The 20,436-nt window shown below is 50.9% G+C and overlaps 1 protein-coding gene across 2 annotated transcripts in view; it reads left to right on the forward strand.

The window, feature by feature from the left end:
- Positions 1–20,436, forward strand: part of LOC144133541 (homeobox protein Meis1-like) — a 359,482-nt gene that overhangs the window by 206,844 nt on the left and 132,202 nt on the right. The window lies entirely within an intron of this gene.

Raw genomic sequence — 20,436 nt, forward strand, 5'->3', positions numbered from 1 at the left:
GTCCTTCAGCCGCGCGAGCCGTTGGAAACACGGCCTGAACGAATCCTCGCGGTCTGATGCACAGTTCAGGGCAGCAGTCGCCCGTTTCCTTCTGAGCCTTCACTGCCGTAGAGAGGCTCTCGGGGCATCGGAGGTGGGAAAGGGAGGATCTTTGGGGAATCCGAAAGCCGAGCGTGCGGGTAGTCCCCGACGCGTTGCCCAAATCTTCCCGCCAAATCCATCCTAGATGGTCGGCGTAATTCCTCATCCTTCTCACCCTCTTCCTCGCCCTCCCAGTTTTACAGTGTATTCTTTAGTTATTGTTTTTTCTTTCCTTTCTAGTGGGCCAAGCTTGGCCTGTCCCGTTATGGCCCTTGTTTTTTCGAGTGCAGCTGTCTTACTCTCGCCTCTCCTTTTGATCCTGTTTCAGTAAAACTAAAAACAAAAAGAGAAACGTGCACCGTTGAACCAGTCTGCTTTCCGTTCGAGGATTGATGTCTGTCTCGGTCTTCCTCCTCGGCGTCTTTCTTTACTTGTCAATTCTGTCGGCTGCGTTGTTCTGTTCAAATGCGCGGCCTCTTCTCGAAAATTGTTTTCAGTTCTAATTCCCTAATTCTGTATCCAAGTCCACCTTTCTCTGGAAAAAGTTTTGAAAATTGGAAAATTGCAAGACTCTGTTATGGAAATACTGAAGGTAATTACCGTTATTTCGATATGTAGCAAAATCTTTCTTTTTAATTGAAGTGTTTCCAGCGATCGCATCGAACAGTTAAGACTGCCATAGCAAACCAATGGGGAACGCTTTTGACGAAGCAAAAATGGAAATAGAAAAAGAAATACGGGACTGCCGTCGAGATCTGCGGATATATTGATTGTTATAGTGAAATCTTACATTATATGAAAAATTTCGTTCATAAACGGCTTCCTGCTCGAAGATGCTTTTGTCCAGAATTTCGTGGTATGATTTGGCCTGGCCTTTAGGCGCGCAAATCGTCGACGCATATTGCTTGGACTATGTATCGCAGAATAGCCCGCTTTCGTACACTGTGAGGAGATTAATGATGGCCTCACATTGTGATCATATGCAATTTTGTGCAACCTGATTCCCAGCATTGTGAGACGAACAGCATGTATCTTGCTTGAATTTGGTGAAACGCATCGTTGCAGACATATGGTGGATCAGATATGGGAAAGAAAGGTGAACCCTAAAATAAGACCATACTGAACGCCACTTTGTAATACCCAGAAAGGGGTATTTAAGGTAATAAAATGAAACGAAACAAATCGATCCGGCCCTTGCAACCGCCCCCTGTAAGAGTGACGTACGAATTCGCCTTGACACGAGCTGTCCCCATTTGCAAACTTCTTAGGCTGTCTCGTCCTTGCAAGTAATGAAACTGCGTGAAAGTAACAAGAGAAAAACAACGCGTAGTGTGTGGTTGATAACGTTAATTCAAACCAGTAAATAGACGTTATTAGCGTACCGGAGACGTACTGGCGGAGACGTATACCTGTTTACCTCTTGCGCATGCTCAGTAGCATTGTTGGGGCCAGGGGGAGCCACTGCGCATGCGTAGGCGGGGTCCGGTAAACCGGTACACGTCTCCGCCAGTACGTCTCCGGTACGCTAAAAACGTCTAGCCGTGGGTATGCGCGGAATCGATTCACGACCGCAAGTGTTTAGCCCTGCGCATGTTCTGGCCGCTTACAGAGCCCACAAAACTTAGCCCGAGTGCTCCTCGCTGGGTGGCTGTCTCTCTTCCCTAAAGGCCCCGCGGCTCGGTCTAGTCTGAGCCATGGTTCCCGTTTCTCCGCCGTCTCGCATCTTACTTCAACCTTCCCCCGCCCCAAGCACGTTTCCTCGGGGGCCCGATGGTTAATACAGCCAAATCCCGGGGTAATTTGTCAATGTCACCCTCGGTAAGCCCCCTTCCCTGGCCTTCTCGCTGTGCTGGTCCCCACGTGGTCGTTTGTTGCCCCTCGTCGGCTTCGCCTCGCGGGTCTCTGCTCTCGCTCGCCGAGATGTATTTATATACGTGGGCGATTGTTTGAGGAGGGGATTTCTAGCGGTGCTCTCCGTTTTTCTCATTCCTCGTTGGAGCCGGCACCGCAGCCGGGAAGCCGGCAATATTGTCTTTGGCGCGTGCTGTGGCTGCTCACTCTCGAAATGCGTGGACGATCTCACCCCGCACCGAGGAAGCTGCTGCTTTTGTGTTTGCTTGTTTTCTCTGGATGTTTGTCGATGGCGCTTGAAGAGCGCTTCGCGCCTGGCGTTTTTGTTCCCGTCCTGCCGTTTAGCGGTGAGGGAAGTAATTAGCAGAGTTTCGGCAAGAAAAGTGGACGATAAAAACACGCGGTATATTCGTGGTCAAGCTCGCGTTATTCGCTTGCATTTCAAGAGACCTGCTACGCTGTGACGACTGTCTTCGTGAACGGTAATAGGTCAAGGAACTTAACAGGAAATTTTCGAACGTGTAGACGAAAAGAACAAAAGACAGTTTTTGTTGCACACGACTCTGAGGCTGTGCAGACTTATTCATGTGTTAGGTCGGCTTCTAGAATATATGTGGAGCCTCACCGATAGATTCGTCTTGGGACACCATATGGTTCTCCATGACAAAAACAAACAAATAAAGGGGGGGGGGGGGGGGACTTCAGGACAAGGTTCACGTATTTTGCAAATTTCCCCGCATTCAACTGGAACATTCGTTCTTGTACCTATGTGGCCTGCTGATCCCTCTCTCGCATGCACGTAAAACAAACGCTACTATTCGTAGAGTACTACCTGCGGATTGTGGTTATTTTACTCTCTTGTACTGCACGTCCAAACAATCCTGCAAGCGCCATTTGTCATAGGAGAAACGAATGTAATCGCCTAGCGGTGCTTCTGCTTTTCCTTCTCATGTAATCACTATCCGTTTCGAAACACGTGTCTGTTCGTTGGCATGAAAAGGCGTTCATGTTGGCTGCGGTTGCCAGTGAAGATACGTGCAAGAATGTTGTAATTCTGAGACGTGTTCGAAGGGCGGAAATTTCCGCCTACTTGTTGCAATAGGCTATGTATTGCGGCGTAATATGATACCTTTTGCAAATATCATTTTCGAGTGCACTTAACTTGCAACCTCTCAGCCGTCATTTCTACTCCTCTTCCGAAGCGTGTGGTAGAAGGTCGACATATTATCGACCCTCTCCATTCGGAAGTGCCAAGAAATCCGCGACTTGCGTCCAGGAAAAGGACTCGGGGCGAAACGACGACATCATTGGGTCGATGTCAAAAAGAGCGAATCGGAGAAACAGGAACCTACGGGGAGGTCTTTCACTCAGTGTGGTTCGTTCATCGGCGCAGCATTTATGGCGCCCAAGGTTCCTCGCGAGGAAGAAGTAAGCTAAAAAACAGCAGTTGCTGAAGACCAGAACTCCTCTCCCCTCCATCTCTCTCTCTCTCCGTTCCAGAGCTCTAGCCGTGATAAATGATGCAGCACCGAAATAGGGACGCAAAAAGCTAAAAACGAAAGAAAAAAAAACGCAATACGAAGGGGCAGACAGACAGGCACACAGCAGCATTTGAGGGTAGAAGTTGAGAGCCATTCTGGTTGAAGAGATCGCCGCGACGCTGTCCAGAACAGAGACCCTCTAGCGAGGAGGATCGCTTGGAGTAGGAAGAGAGACGCGGGGCTGAAAAACAAAGCAGCGCCGTCGGTCGGCAGCACCATCGGCACCAACAACAAGCGCCGCCGGCCGTGCTGCTGCTGCTCGCGGGAAGAAAAGCATAAAGATTTGTAGGGGGGAAAAAAAGGCGGGGGAAGGGGGGAAGTAGCATCGAGAAACAATGAAGCATACGACGAGGCATATCCGCAGAAGTGCGGGCTTGTCTGCTGCTGCTGCTGCAGCTGCGGCGAAGATCGGTCTTCGGCGCCGAGGGTGCCCCTCCTTCACTAGACCGCTCATCCTCTCGTTCTCTCTCTCTCCTTTTTCTCGGGGTGCGTCTGTGTTTGCGAGGTTTTTGATACTGTTATAGATTTTGATTGGGCTTTTGTTTTCTGCATTCGTCTCCATTTTTTTTTCTTGTTAGCCGAGCACGACTCGAGTACCGAGTGTGCGCAGCTGCCTGCCTCTTTGCGAGCTGTTTGTGTTTGCGTCTGGTCTGGTGTCGCTGGGCTCGGCAGCCGTGGAAACCGATTTTTCCTTCACCCCCTTTAAGTTTTCTTTTCTTTTTTTGGCGAGGGTGCTGCGAGGTGGCGCGGGCTTTAGCGGAGGCGGCTGCTGCTGCAGTTGCGGCGTCTGGTTTGTGTTTCGGGCCCCGCGTGTCATCTCTGGATTTTTCTTTGAGCTTATCACCATATTCACCATCATCTCCTTCTGCAACCACCCCTCCTTCTGCTATTTTTCTTTTTGCGTCGGTATTTCTATCGGCTGTACTTGTGGCTAGACCCCCCTCCTTGCGGAGGTCTAGAGTTCGGCTCCGGCGCCTGTACATAAACAGAACGATGGAAAGCGACCAAACAACGGTTGAAAGCTCAGCTGTTGTGTTACTGGCTTCTTTGCTAAGGAGCCGTCCCTGTGGTGCGCTTGAGCGCCCAGTGGCAAATGCTTTTTTAAAAAAGCATTGGAATTGAACGGTCCTGTATAGCCTGGAAATATTGGTAGCATTGTCTTTCGGCCACACTTGAGTTGTGCAATTTCCAGGTGAGGCAAGAATGAGAGCGCAAGAAATCTGAACAAGTCGGAAGGTGTTCGCACGACTACAGCAAAGGCCGAGAACGTCCCCAATGAGCCCCAGTGAAAGCGTGCTCGTTTATATTGTCGTAAACATAGCCGGGGACCACAACTCATCAGATGAGCTCATTCGCCGCATGGTGGCAGGCCTGCATGTCTTTCCCTTCTGTCCCTCTCCTGCCCATATCCACCGTCACCTCATTGCTCACGTATTTAGCCGTTGATCGAGACGATCACTCGGTGGCCCCGGGTGAGGTTGTGGGCGAAAACACGACGCTTCGGGCAGTAGCGCGGGACGGAGCGCTCGCGTGACGCCCGCTGGCCATTAACGCGTTTGTCTTCATATCGCGCCGCTCTGTTCCTTGGCGTGCCGCCACATTACTACAATACTAAAGCTATAATAATAACCATATGGATAGTGCCGACACCTCGACTGAACCTAGGAAAACAATGTGTTTATTACACTTTTCCATCTCTTCTTAACACTTATGCTCTTATTAATTTCGATTTGTTTTACTGTTCGCACCTGGAACTTCACACATTGTGTTTAAATAACATGGCTTAAGTTTACTTCTGTGTACACATTGTTGTTTTGTAGGTTCTTGTATGATGTCTTTATCTTCGTTTTAAAATTGTGTTATTTTCTGTTCTGCCTTCCTGCTGAACATTAGGTTTGTAGACTCGTCAAGCTGCTCATTGGCAGCTTTTTTCTACAACCCCTCCATCTGTATTGTAAGATGGGAAAATAAAGTGATTGATTGACTGATTCAGATATTGGCGCTTAAATAGGTTCATGTCCGTCCCATGAAAATTCCTTCAGGTTGTTACTTGATGCTGTTTGGAAAAGTCATGCCGTCCAAAATGAACCGCGGTTGTGACACCGTATACTTTTACATCAAACGAAGGTTTTTCATGAATCGGCAATCTGATTAATAACATGGCTGCGCGCAATACGTAGGACGCGGGTACAAACCCTTTCCTGTGTGTTGGGGAATTGTATTGTGCGTGCTTCATGAACTGTTTGAACAGCACAATTTGTTCCAAACTACCAGTAGGACTATCGCATGGGCAGAAGGTTTCAGCACGTAATGTCGTGCCACTTCTCTGCTGATAGCTTACGGTCATCCGACGGTGTTCTGCTAAATTCTGAGCGAGATTCTCAAATGGGAAGCCATTTGACGGCACTCTTTGAGAGACTCCCATAGGGTCAGTGAACCGAAATCCAGCGCTTTGAGTAGGTGAAAAGTCGGATCGTTAACGTATGGTTTCGCCACTTGCAGTTTTTAAATATATGAATTACTGCTCAGTAAGGCTTAAAACACGCTCATAGTGAGCTACCGAGTGCTAGCTGCTAATTGGTGGCGCCACCTTTCATCGACCTCTAGAAACCGGCCGCGAAACATGCAAGTCTTTTGATTCGAGATTTCATCACGACTACGATGGAAAGAACTCTGGCTTACGTGCCCACCTTAAAGACCTTCTAGCTTCTTTAGAGAGTCGGTACCCAAGTCATTATTTACTTTCTCTTGTTCGTTCTGGGGTGACGTCCGTTGGCTCTCATGGTGAGACCATCCACAGCAAGAAGCAGCAACAGCATCGTCATCATCTCGCGCAGGAATTCTTCCTTTGCGCAAGGGCGCGCTCGGTGCTTGTAGGCAGCGCGCCTCTCGGGCTCGTTTGCTAGGCGGGGTGTTATGATTGCCTCTCGCATGCTTCGTTCCTTGGCAGCGGCCAAGCGCTGCAGTAATGGTCCGGTCATTAAGTCCTCTTAAAGCTCGAGTGCGCGCCCGGAAAGAAAAGAAAAAAGAAGCGGACAAAGCGGCGGGAGAAAAAGCGCATCAGAACAACGTCTCGTGGACGTGACTGGTTTGTCTCGCGGGCATCTTGCAGGCAGTCTCTCCCTTAGTCCCGATGGATGGACGGACGGACAAGGGCAGATCCCCGGAATTATCTCCTCCTCTCCTTCGCGGAGGCTCGGTCTCGCTCCATTCTCGTTCGTCGCTTTTCAAATCAACGCCGACGAGGGAGAGAGAGAAGAGCGTCGCTTTCTCCACGGAGCGTTCAAACTTGCGCGCTCTGCTGCTGCTTGTCGCTGGTGCTAGTGGCGCTTGGGCTTGTGTTTTTTCTTGCGAGGCTTTCTCTCTCGCGCGCGCTTTTTTTTTTTTGGGGGGGGGGGGGGGGGTGAAAAGGCGGGGAGTAGATGGGGGTTAAGCGCAGGCGAAGAAGAAGACGCGCTAGCCGCTCGAGATGCCAGAGCGAGATGAAAGGAGGGGCGCAGAGAAGATGGTTTTGAGAAACCAGATGATGAGCTCGCTCCTCCGAGGAAAACAAAACGGCGCGAAGACGTCGAAGCGGCAGCGACGGGAGTGGAGACCAGGGGGAGGAGGAGGGGAGTGTTGCAGTGACGGCGGCAGAACGCATGCACCCGACCGAGTGCTCCGCCTTGAGGTCAAAAGCGTTCGCTTTCGCCCTCTCCTCAACGCCCTCTCTCCCTCTCTAGGTCCCTCAGAGTGCGCTGTAAGTGGAGGAAAGGGGGGGAGATACTTTGGGAGAAGTGGTTACGGCTTCTGCAGTGCCGCGCCACTTCTCGGCATCAGAGTCAATTATGTTCGGCGGCCGCTGTGCGTGGCCGTGGCGGCCGAGAGACGCTCCTATCAGAGATGGAGAGCGAGAAAGTGAAAATGAGAGGAAAGAACGGGTACCAGGCACGAGCTTTCGTCGACCCAAGAAAAAGTGAGCGGGCAGCGGTTCTGTCGCGTACAGCTTCTGGCCCGGTCTCATGCATCCCTGTCATTGAAAAGTAAGAAGGCAGGAAAAAAAAAGCGCCGTAATTTTCGCCGACCGAGATAAGTGTTAGGTTTTCTTCGTTTGCTTAGATTGCTTCACATTGCTTTTCGCGGGTTGGGCACGCTCTGAAGACGGCTTCCCTCCGTCTTTTTGCGATGGAGATATGCATTGTTGACGGTTTGCGGGAAAGAAACTGACTCTACGCTCAGAATCTTCGTGGTCGTTGCATGCAGAAAGATAGCGCAAAAACTAAACATTTCGACAGAAGTGTCTGTCTGGCAGGGTTTCATAACTCATAGTAAACTCCGAGAAATCTCTAACCAAAAATTTTTTATTTAAAAATTCCGACGTGTCGGAGCCGGCTCGGCTTTTTCTTCAGAGGTGGCGGGGGCTGTTGGCTTGCGTCTTGAAGTGCACACTTCGGAATTTTTAAATTAAAAGTTCTCTGGTTGTAGTTGTCTCGTAGTTTACGACAAGAAAGCGCGCATGCGTTGATGAGGTCAGACGCTCAGTGATGGTCAGCGTATCGCTTACCTGGCGCCGTCTTTCGTAGATGCGGGTGCGTTCTTTTCAAATATTACCAGTACATCATTTGACTTACGCACGTGTAGCATGACGCCGTTGTGGAGTGAACCATCCCCGTATCGTCTGGGAACTGGCTTTGTTGGGTTCCATCGTTCGTTCCTGTGCGTCCTTCAGATAATCCTTCACGGAAAATCGACACTTGTTCGCATGCATCTATTCGCGGACCTGTTGATAGAAATTTGAAATAGTTGGAAATGGCTTAGAATGCTCGAACAGATACAAATTTGTTTCGTGAGCGCCGTTAAAGTAGTCTGTGCAGTTTGCATAGGCAAATGTCGTTGACGGATGGTTCTCCTTTTTCCTTGCATTAATTTGTGTCTTCACTTAACTGTCACAATGTCAGTTCCGTCTGATAGCAGTGTCTTAACCAACTGTCTATATCGGCGGAGATATGCCGCTGATAGGGGACCCTCACTGATGGCGCTCACTACCTTTGTTGGCCGTATAATAACGTGTACTTCGTCCATTTCATTAAGCAGAAACAAGAAAAGGACGATTTCGAACAGTAAAATAAAATACCATCTCTACAAAAAATTTTATTAGAGACGAAAAGGGAAAAAAAGTCGATAAATGTTTAGTAATTATTTTGCTCATATAACGTCGTTCAGCGCTTCTTAATTTCGCACTCTGCTTAAATCCGTGTCGTTATCAGGGGCGATCAAACATGCTCCGAAATAAGGCTGCCACGGCGTGGACCTGTCCCATGGCAGGGACGGATACCCCTGTATGAAGTATACCGTGCACTAGGAAAGGTGAAATTAAACACAACGCCATGAAGAAAAAAATGGGGGGAATTTAAAAACTGAGAAGAAAGAAGAGGGGTAGGTGGCAGCAAAAACGACGCGGTCTTTATGTTCTTGGTGCGTCGACGCCAGCAAGAAGGACAACTGGTCTTGAAAAGCACCGCCCCGCCGCGCCGCTCCGAATACTAAGCAGTCGCGGAGCCCTGCCCACGGTGGGACGTGCGCCGACGGTACAGCAGCAGCCGCCTGGCTTCAGGCTGGCAGGCTGCGTGTAGTACCGCATGCGTAAAAGAAACTATACAAAAAGAAAGCATTGCAGGGCGTCCTCGCCATTTACATGAGCGGCACTCGCTGGGACTCCGTGTAATTTCGCGGTTCTGACGCAGGTTTCTCCTTGCCTCCTCCTCTACAGCCACTGCCCCCCCCCCCCCCCCCTTCCCCCGCTCTCTCTTGATCTCTGGAGCTCATTCCTCCTTCATTCCTCCTTTTGATGTCCCGCGGTTGGTCGGTCGGTGGGTGCCTAGTTTTGCGCGACAGGGAGTTTTGCTTTTTTTTTTTTGCTATTAACTTCACGATGACATTTTTTTCTCGCTCTTGGCGGTGGTGAGTCGGTTAAGAGTGCCTGGAAAAAAAGTGGCTTCTTTTTATGTTCCTTCTATTTTTTTTCGGTCGCACTTGATGTTCCAAGCGTACACACACATTTTAGCACGACGGGCCGTTTGCGGCTGTCATCCAAACCAGCCAGGCGTGCAAGGCTGAGCTGTAAGTGGAGCCTCTACTCAGACACCGCCTCTTCTAAAAGGAAAGCGAATAAATAATACTAATAAAAAAAGATCCTGGAGCGACGAGAAGGTGGTTTTTTCGGCTATAACTATGCACAGCACATCGAGTAGAGTTCGCGTGCGGGTTCATTTTTTGTCCATTTCTGGACGGCTGTGCTTTGCGCGAGAATCGTGCTGAAAGCTGCTCGTCGACAAATATGCTAATTGCGTTGCTGGTATGCATTCTGCGTGAAAAATTGAAGTTTGCGCAAAGCTGCTGCCCTTGTGGTCGTTCGTAGCTTGAGTCGTTTGTCCAGCGACGACGCTAATTTGGGTAAACAGGAGCTCTCTCCTCGAATGCCGCCTGTTCGGCCGTCCTTCAAGTCGCACACCGTAAAGCTTGCAAGAAGCCTTCGCTCTGCATTTATTTGGCGGTGGCAAAGCTTTCACGTTGCAGTATCATTTCAGACAGTGATGCAGACCCTGGTTGTAGCCGCAGATGAGGACGTCATAATCGCGTGTATTTTATCGCTCTGGAGTTCGGATCAAGAAGTTGCGTGTGATGTCGTTCATAAGTGCGGGTCGTATTGCTCACAGATTGATTGAGCGCGCGTGCGCATTCGACTCTGCCGCGCATGCTCTGTAGGTGCCTGTATGAAATCCGCTAATCAGAACGCTGTTGACTTCGCGCAAAAAGGAAAATGTGAAAAGGTCTATAGGAGTGGAGACACTTTTGAGCTCGGGGGCTCGACAGGATACATGCACGTGCGTGTGACGTCATCCATAAGTGCGGGACGTATGGGAGTGGGGACACTTGGGGTTTCCAAGCCGCCTTGTGAGCTCGACAGGATACATTCACGTGCGTGTGGCGTCATCCATAAGTGCGGGACGTATAGGAGTGGGGACACTTGGGGTTTCCAATCCGCCTTGTGAGCTCGACAGGATACATTCACGTGCGTGTGGCGTCATCCATAAGTGCGGGACGTATAGGAGTGGGGACACTTGGGGTTTCCAATCCGCCTTGTGAGCTCGACAGGATACATTCACGTGCGCGTGTCGTCATCCATAAGTGCGGGACGTATAGGAGTGGGGACACTTGGGGTTTCCAATCCGCCTTGTGAGCTCGACAGGATACATTCACGTGCGTGTGGCGTCATCCATAAGTGCGGGACGTATAGGAGTGGGGACACTTGGGGTTTCCAAGCCGCCTTGTGAGCTCGACAGGATACATTCACGTGCGTGTGGCGTCATCCATAAGTGCGGGACGTATAGGAGTGGGGACACTTGGGGTTTCCAATCCGCCTTGTGAGCTCGACAGGATACATTCACGTGCGTGTGGCGTCATCCATAAGTGCGGGACGTATAGGAGTGGGGACACTTGGGGTTTCCAATCCGCCTTGTGAGCTCGACAGGATACATTCACGTGCGTGTGTCGTCATCCATAAGTGCGGGACGTATAGGAGTGTGGACACTTGGGGTTTCCAAGCCGCCTTGTGAGCTCGACAGGATACATTCACGTGCGTGTGGCGTCATCCATAAGTGCGGGACGTATAGGAGTGGGGACACTTGGGGTTTCCAAGCCGCCTTGTGAGCTCGACAGGATACATTCACGTGCGTGTGGCGTCATCCATAAGTGCGGGACGTATAGGAGTGGGGACACTTGGGGTTTCCAATCCGCCTTGTGAGCTCGACAGGATACATTCACGTGCGTGTGGCGTCATCCATAAGTGCGGGACGTATAGGAGTGGGGACACTTGGGGTTTCCAAGCCGCCTTGTGAGCTCGACAGGATACATGCACGTGCGTGTGACGTCATCCATAAGTGCGGGACGTATAGGAGTGGGACGTTTGGGGTTTCCAAGCCGCCTTGTGAGCTCGACAGGATACATGCACGTGCGTGTGGCGTCATCCATAAGTGCGGGACGTATAGGAGTGGGGACACTTGGGGTTTCCAAGCCGCCCTGTGAGCTCGACAGGATACATTCACGTGCGTGTGGCGTCATCCATAAGTGCGGGACGTATAGGAGTGGGGACACTTGGGGTTTCCAAGCCGCCTTGTGAGCTCGACAGGATACATTCACGTGCGTGTGGCGTCATCCATAAGTGCGGGACGTATAGGAGTGGGGACGTTTGGGGTTTCCAAGCCGCCTTGTGAGCTCGACAGGATACATGCACGTGCGTGTGGCGTCATCCATAAGTGCGGGACGTATAGGAGTGGGGACACTTGGGGTTTCCAAGCCGCCTTGTGAGCTCGACAGGATACATTCACGTGCGTGTGGCGTCATCCATAAGTGCGGGACGTATAGGAGTGGGGACACTTGGGGTTTCCAAGCCGCCTTGTGAGCTCGACAGGATACATTCACGTGCGTGTGGCGTCATCCATAAGTGCGGGACGTATAGGAGTGGGGACACTTGGGGTTTCCAAGCCGCCTTGTGAGCTCGACAGGATACATTCACGTGCGTGTGGCGTCATCCATAAGTGCGGGACGTATAGGAGTGGGGACACTTGGGGTTTCCAAGCCGCCTTGTGAGCTCGACAGGATACATTCACGTGCGTGTGGCGTCATCCATAAGTGCGGGACGTATAGGAGTGGGGACACTTGGGGTTTCCAAGCCGCCTTGTGAGCTCGACAGGATACATTCACGTGCGTGTGGCGTCATCCATAAGTGCGGGACGTATAGGAGTGGGGACGTTTGGGGTTTCCAAGCCGCCTTGTGAGCTCGACAGGATACATTCACGTGCGTGTGGCGTCATCCATAAGTGCGGGACGTATAGGAGTGGGGACACTTGGGGTTTCCAAGCCGCCTTGTGAGCTCGACAGGATACATTCACGTGCGTGTGGCGTCATCCATAAGTGCGGGACGTATAGGAGTGGGGACGTTTGGGGTTTCCAAGCCGCCTTGTGAGCTCGACAGGATACATGCACGTGCGTGTGACGTCATCCGTAAGTGCGGGACGTATAGGAGTGGGGACATTTGGGGTTTCCAAGCCGCCTTGTGAGCTCGACAGGATACATGCACGTGCGTGTGACGTCATGCGTAAGTGCGGGACGTATAGGAGTGGGGACATTTGGGGTTTCCAAGCCGCCTTGTGAGCTCGACAGGATACATGCACGTGCGTGTGACGTCATCCGTAAGTGCGGGACGTATAGGAGTGGGGACATTTGGGGTTTCCAAGCCGCCTTGTGAGCTCGACAGGATACATGCACGTGCGTGTGACGTCATCCATAAGTGCGGGACGTGTAGGAGTGGGGACACTTGGGGTTTCCAAGCCGTCTTCTGAGCTCTACACGACACAAGCACGTTCGGTCCAGTCAGTCCCTGTTAATGTTGCCGCGGCGTAGCGGTGCTGCTTGAGCTCTTCCTCGCGGAGCGTTTTGCAAAAGGAAATCCCTGCACTCTCCTTTGCGGCATGAAAACATGTCAGCTTGATAGAGTCATTACAAACACGCGCACAAACACATCAAAAATAAACGTGCTATGCGTGCATAACACATCCCGAGCTGATTAGTTGCGTTTCGATAATCGAAATCAGTGGGATAAATGCAGAGAAGACAATGGAAAGGAAGACGAGACACAAGCGCTGAACTATGAACTAAAGTTTATAGCTGTGATCTTTTTATACTATATACAAAAATCGTCAGTAACAACGGTAACTGTCACAGATAGCTGGATATCGATCGACAACAGTGTAATCAAGCTATGCTTACTGATAACTTGACAGTAGCAGCGTTGCCCGTGGAGCTTGAGGCGACGTTGAGAAGAGAGTGCAGGTTCAGCAGACGCCGGTCAAGGGACTTTGTACCTTAGTAAACTGGCCCACTGGCACGTCTGCTGAGTAACACACACACACACACACACACACACACACACACACACACACACACACACACACACACACACACACACACACACACACACACACACACACACACACACACACACACACACACACACACACACACACACACACACACACACACACACACACACACACACACGTGTGCTACCATCCTTCCTTTGGGGACACGCTGATTTGTCTCATGTGCGCCCACAGCCAGTCCGGCCGTGCCTGGTATCGCGTCGCAGAGCCTTAAAGAATCATGTTCTCGCATTTTGTCGGTCGAAACACGTTCCAGCGTTCTTTTTCCTCGCGGGGCGAGACGTGCGGATTAATTTCTTCTCGCGCATAATGACAAATCCTCCCGAAGCGAGCCGCGAATGTCAATGCGCACTGCACCGGGTGGTGGCATCGACCGCTGCTGCCTCCGTATTAGTAATCGCAGTGCACACCGGCGACAGTGCGGTGGCGGAGCAGCGCGGGCGGGCACACGGCGCGACTCGGTCCAGCGGCTCTGCCGGCCGGCCGTGCTCGCAATCGTATGTGGCCGGGCGTGCGTGTGTGACCTGCGTGCGGGCGGCCTCCGATTCGGACGACCCTCCTCTTGGACGGTTGCGCGTTTGGCCGAGCGCCGATAAGGAGCTAAGCCGGCGCTGGCCGCGGGCAGGTCGACGACGCTCTTATCAGTCGGAACACGGCGTGGTCTTGTTGCCGACGCCGCCACGGCAACGGCTTCTTTCTCTCTCTCTCTCTCCCCTGGAGAGGCGCACTAGCCGGCCCCCCTCCTCCTGATCGGCTGCTTCTTCGCTGCTGTCTTCATCGCCACCGCCACCACCATCGACACTGACGCTGGTGGGGTCCTGCGTGAATGTTGCAGATCGTTTTCCTTCCACCTTGGTCTCCCTCCCTTCTGCACCCACTGGGCCTGCACAAGCGAGTCTCGTTGTGCGTATGATGCGAGTTGGCCAAAGGTCCGTGTGCGTTGCGTGCGCTCAGAAGACGTCCGGTAGTCAGTTCCTGCTCTTCGGGTGGGGGTGTACCGTGGCTCTGTTGGCAGTAGTGATCTTGACAGTTCGATGCTCGTAATTTGAGGTCTTAAAACTTGGCCAGCACTGAGCGTGTAGTGCAATTGTAGTAATAAACTTTATTAGATGCCACGAGCGATGAGTAACTGAGCAGCCTGGGCGGAACCGTGTTCACGGTCCCCTCTGTTAAGACGCATGGAGTCTCGGTTCTGGCTCATGAAGTCTGGCTGTGGCTCGCTGTAGATCCCGTTGTATGAACGGATATGCAAATTCATGCCGAATTATCGTGCCTCCCGTGGCAGATATCTACGCCGCTAGGTGGTCCCTTCGCTCCTACTTTCCCTCTCTTTTGAGATAAGCATCTGGAGCAGGGACATTACATTTTGCCCACTGCAAGGACTACGCAGGACTGCATGGCGCTCCAATTAGGTGTGATCTCTGAGCATGACTGAAGTATGCTTCCCGAAGTTCCAGTTCACGTAGTACGTCTTGGCAGAGTACATGCTTGCCGGGCTCCAGTGTGCTTTACATTCCCATTACTCTCTCCTCAACCAGGTTGTACGGACAACGGCGCCCCAATTTCGAAGTCATCCTCACCCTCGATACCTTGGCGGTTCATAGAGCAGTGTTTTATTTATCTCGGGGTTTCTGTTGTCGAAACCAACCAGTCCTATATGGCAGCGTTATTATTTGCCCCGTGGAAATTAAACGAGCATAGCAGGCTGGCCCCCTCCGTCGTAGCGAGAAACGTCGGAAAACGGTGACCGCAGGGGTCACGCGCTTGTCTCGGAGGAGGAGATCTTGGTCCTCGATACGCGGGGTTGCCCGCCGCGCGGCTCGTGACGTGAGCGCGTGCGTGCGTCGTTCTTTTGGCGCGCACCGCCGTTTTGACTTCATTGGCGGCCGCCGCCTGTTGCGGTGGCGGTGCTGATGGCAGCGACGGCCGAGGCGATGCTGTTCGTTGCGCGCCCATTAGCGGTGCTCGGGATCACGGCGCGTCGTGACCCATCTCCCCCGCCCGGGGATTCTTCAGAGTCTCTCGGACGCCGCCGATGACCGATTACTGCGCCTCGTCTTCGCTAACATGCGTGCAGCGCGGTTGAACCTGGACGGACGTGCGTGCGAGAAAGAATGTCCACCAGGGAGGGGGGGGGGGGGGGGGGAACTCTGGCTTGGGCCATTTGGAGCAGCATGCTCAAAACTTTATTATTTCTTTCTCTATTTTAGCAGCAGGCAGAGAACAGCAACGCTACAAACACGCACATCAAATAACAGGTTCCGTAGCGTCCAACTCCAACACGTTTTGTGTGTTTTGCCTATCTGTGTTCTGCCAACCAGGATGCATATGCAAATCTATTCTGGTTTTTGTTTAAAAATAAACTGATAAAGAAGACTAGATTGAGTTCAGAGAAAGGCTGTAAGATTTGTCCATAAGTTAATAACAAATACAGACAAAGTGACTCGCCCACAAAACTAATAAGCAGCAGTGTAATACTCATTTTACATAACTGCGCCAGGCTTGCACGACAGATACTATTTAACAGGTAATTAATAACACGACCAACAATGATAGTTCAGTGTATATTTCAAAATAAGAAACAAAAGTAATACGACATATTCACAATCACTAGAAGAATATCGATTCAACGCAGAATATTTGAGATATTCATTTTTTTTTCCTCTTAACAGGTATAGAATGGTTTATGGGGGTTTAACGTCCCAAAGCGACTCAGGGTATGACCGACGCCGCAGTGAAGGGCTCCCGAAATTTCGACCACCTGGGGCTCTTTAACCTGCAATGACTCGCTGACACACACACACGCACCCGCGCGCACGCAAATCGCGTTTCGCTGAAGGTTTCTTATGGACGAAATGTCATTCAGTTTCGGTGCGATTAGGTACTTGTTAAGGTCGCTCACTGCCTGCGTATACCTTACAGAAAAGAGTCAGATCTGCAAAGTTTACTCACAGAATGGATGCATGCTTAAGCACGGTGCGGGCTTGTTTTCCACACACGCAGTACTGAATTAGAAGTCGAAGGGGTTCTGTGCCAACGCCATCGTCAAGTTGGAACTCGCACTATCCGCGGAATCTGACACATTTTTCTGGCGAATGCCAGTTTAGGAAATGTAATATCCTGGTTTTGTAGAGCTGCAGCCTTCGTTTCAACCACTGCATGGTTTCACGCGGCATATCTCGGTTATCAAGATGGCAAACTGCCGGTGTGTATATCCGCGACGAACAAAGCATGCATACACTACAGCAGCTCGTGTCGTACACTTCTTAGGCTCCCAATCGGCGATCAAGTGAAGGAGCAGTTGATGTCCAGCGATTGTTCTGGCTGCTCTTCTCCTGTGACAGGTCTTTCACGCTGGTATACAATGTTTCATAAGCCCAATCCCGGTCCAAGCATGCCCAAGGCAGGTCGTGAGTGATAAAATCCTCTCAACGCGTGCCCTGAGCCCCCTCCTGCTAATATGCCCGCCAATGAGTACGGCTTACTTCGCGGTGCACGCAATTAGCTACGTGCTGCGGCCCGCATACATGAGTCTTAACATCCCCGAACGACGCACGACTTCGCTCCCGGGCGTCCATAGGGCAGCAGAGCATCACGGATCGCGTTGTTCTCTCAGGCAAGAGCGTGATGTTCGGCTTCAGTAGAGAAAGCATCTGCGGTGAGCATGCATGCATGCCGTGAGGTTTCGGTGCTGAGTCCTGCCCTTATCTTGTGAATACTTGGGCGAGGACGAAAACCTGCCCGCTTCGGCATAGGCGTGTGTTTTCTTGCATCTGGTTTGTATCTTGTACCTTGAATCACCAATCAGAGGCGGCCATCATGGCCCACCACGACGGTAATGCATGCTAACGCGTTGTGAGAAACTCCGCTGCACTGTTCTGCGGTCGGGTGGAATGACAGCCACTTTCGGACGCTTTGGTTTTTTGATTCGGTGCCTATGACTTGTTTATTCGTCACTAAGTGAACAAGAGAGGGGAAAACCTCAGGGTGTTTGCCAACGCTTTGACAAGAATTCTTGTCTTCGTTTCGACAAGTCCTCTTGTCAAGACGGTGGCAAGCACCCTGAGGTTTTCCCTCCCTTGTTCACTTTGTGATTATAAATAACCATCTGACCAACCTCTATCTACCAAGGACTCTTGTGTATTCGGTTGTTTATGATGCCCGATAAGACAGTGCTTCTCACTAATTGCAATGGAATATTTACCACCCTAAAAGGGTACAGAAGACGGTCCAATCTTTGTTCTCAGCGAAATCCGATTTTATGGCTCTTAATTTTGGCCCAGTAACAAAATCCACATTTATAGCCGAGATAATTGCATTCATGAATTTTCCCGCCGCTCGATTCAAATTCGTGACGTTTATATAGCAAAAATGACTACGTGATCACCATTTCGATGTGTGTTTCCTATATCCCCTCGGATCCACGCCCAAGAAACTTTGTCGACGCACCGCGGTTTACTTGGGAAATCGGCCGGCGATGGCGTCACCCGTTTTTTAGTTTTTGCTCTTTTCTTGCTCATTAGATCTTCGTGTTCCGTGGAAGTAGCGGATCTGTCGTTAGAGTGCTGTAATCCATCGATATAGGCCAACTTCAATTTTTCCCTCAGTGTTTCTTTGATGGTATTTACATGCTTTGCTGTCTGCATAGTAACACTTCGGTTACTGTACGTATACTGTTCGTGATCCGAAGGCATGCGAGACCGGTCATTTTTACTTCTCTGAAAAACTGCTTTTTCCACTCATTACAAACTGCCGCGGTGGCTGAGTGGTTAGGGCGCTCGGGTACTGATCCGGAGTACCCGGGTACGAACCAGACCGCGGCGGCCGCGTTTCGATGGAGGCGAAACGCAAAAGGCGCCCGTGTGCTGTGCGATGTCAGTGCACGTTAAAGATCCCCAGGTGGTCGAAATTATTCCGGAGCCCCCACTACGGCACTTCTTTCTTCTTTTCTTCTCTTAGTCCCTCCTTTATCGCTTCCCTTACGGCGCGGTTCAGGTGTCCGCCGAAATGTGAGACAGATACTGCGCCATTTCCTTTCCCCCAAAACCAAGTCTCTCTTCTTTTCTATTTACCTTCATAATGCATATATACACACTCAACAGGGTGTATGGTAATATTTCGGGTTAGTTTACGTAGCAGTTCAGTACCGAAGGCATGCAAAAATTACGATGCTATAGGTGGTTGTGGTCGGTATACGCATGCGGTTGGTATAAGTACTACCCGTCCGTGGCTCGCGTGAAGGAAGGAGGTTTGCTCTGCGGGCCCTGTCGTGGTCCTGCTCTCGAGAGGCGTTGGTGCAGAAAGACGACCCACTCGGCGGTTGCCATGGCGACCTAGCCTCGAGCGTCTGGCAACCCGAGCAAGATGGATGAGATCTCGAGCCCCCCTTTCTCCCTTCCCTGCTTCGCTGCGGCCCGTTGCTCGAACCGCGCCCGCTATCTTGCGCGAAGACTCTCTTCTTGAGCATAGCGTTTGCCTGCCTTCATTATTCGGCTGCGCACTGCTCTTTTCTTCATGATGCCTCCTTTTCTTAGTTAGACGCCTGTTCGCTAGCTTCTTTTGTGCTCTGTTTATTTTTTTCCCCTGCGTATGGCGCCATGGTTATGGACGTACTTTGGTTTATTTATCACACACCGTATAATATGCCCTGGCGCATTGTAATTACAGGAGTGCCACATAGCTCTCTCTCGGTATTTCGGTTCCTTTTTTTTTCTACTTCCCTTATCCGCTGTTTCTGCCGGTATATGCCGACCAGAAAGGATGAACGAGCGAGACATGATTGTATCGTCATGCATCCAATACGAGTACAATTTATTGTATATAGTCGAGTGTAACGGTCGCATTATGCGTTCAGGAGGCAGCAGCAGATCGCGCAGAGCAGAAATTATTTGTCTTTTAACCTTGTCATGCTTTCCGCACTGTTCTTATGACTGCCAGATCCTGTCTATGTCTCTCTGCATAACACGCACGCACGCACACTTTTGCCATTACACGCAGAAGATACCACGGCAAAAAAAAAAAAAGATAGGCAGCATGAAAATGTAATGCGGAATCGTACGGTCTCATCCGTCTGTACTAGCGATATTCAATAATGTTTGGCCCTCGGTTAGGTGATAGGCCGTACGGAAGAAATATTCCTAACACACGTGATGGTACTGCCTCACTGCCTTCTTATACAGTCATTGTGGTGCTTCTTTCCTCATGAAGAGCAAAACCGCTCTTCATGATGTCATACCAACTGGCCTACACCAAAGTCCTTCTAACTTCTTTCCTCTGTGGCCGACTTACCATCACACACAATGTAGAGTGGAAAGGGGGATTTTGTCTTATTCGCTGTAGTTTGCCAACGCTGTCCCCCTTGGTGACCACGAATATTATCACTTTCGCCTTCAACGGGACTGACTGCAGACGAAGGCGAATTGAAAAAAAGAAATGCCTCGAGCACTGATTAGGTTTATGCTAAAATATAAACAAAAAACAAAACATTATTCGCTGCCTATTTATACACCGCATAGTGACCCTTCTCTCACGTGCTTATTCTATGTTAAGTCAATGGCGTTTTTTTTTTCTCGCAGTGCCTGCTTATACTATTATAATATTATTGACGTCGATAATAACTGCCATATGAGCACGCGGCCCGCCATCTATCGAGGCCAAGAAGAGTTACGACCGAAAGGGCCGTCAAGGCTTCGAGTTGGCACGAAAAAGCAGCGCGCGCGCTCGCTCGCGTTCATTTGCCTCGGAAACCGCACGCGCTCATCTCGTATTCATGGAGAATCGGCCTCCCGCAGTGCGCGGGGTTGTCATAGCTACTATACGGACCACATAAAATCCTCGCGGTTGTCTTTCGCGCGGCCCGACGTGTGCGAGCGTGGGTGCGTGAGAAAAAGCAGTGATATCGGCGCCGTCCACGCACGCAGCAGTTTATAGAGGGCGCGCGAGCACGTCCAGCGTGTGGCCTTCTCGGCCATGCATGCAGATTC

Source organism: Amblyomma americanum, chromosome 5 (genome assembly GCF_052857255.1).
Source record: "Amblyomma americanum isolate KBUSLIRL-KWMA chromosome 5, ASM5285725v1, whole genome shotgun sequence".
Lineage (NCBI taxonomy): Eukaryota > Metazoa > Arthropoda > Arachnida > Ixodida > Ixodidae > Amblyomma > Amblyomma americanum.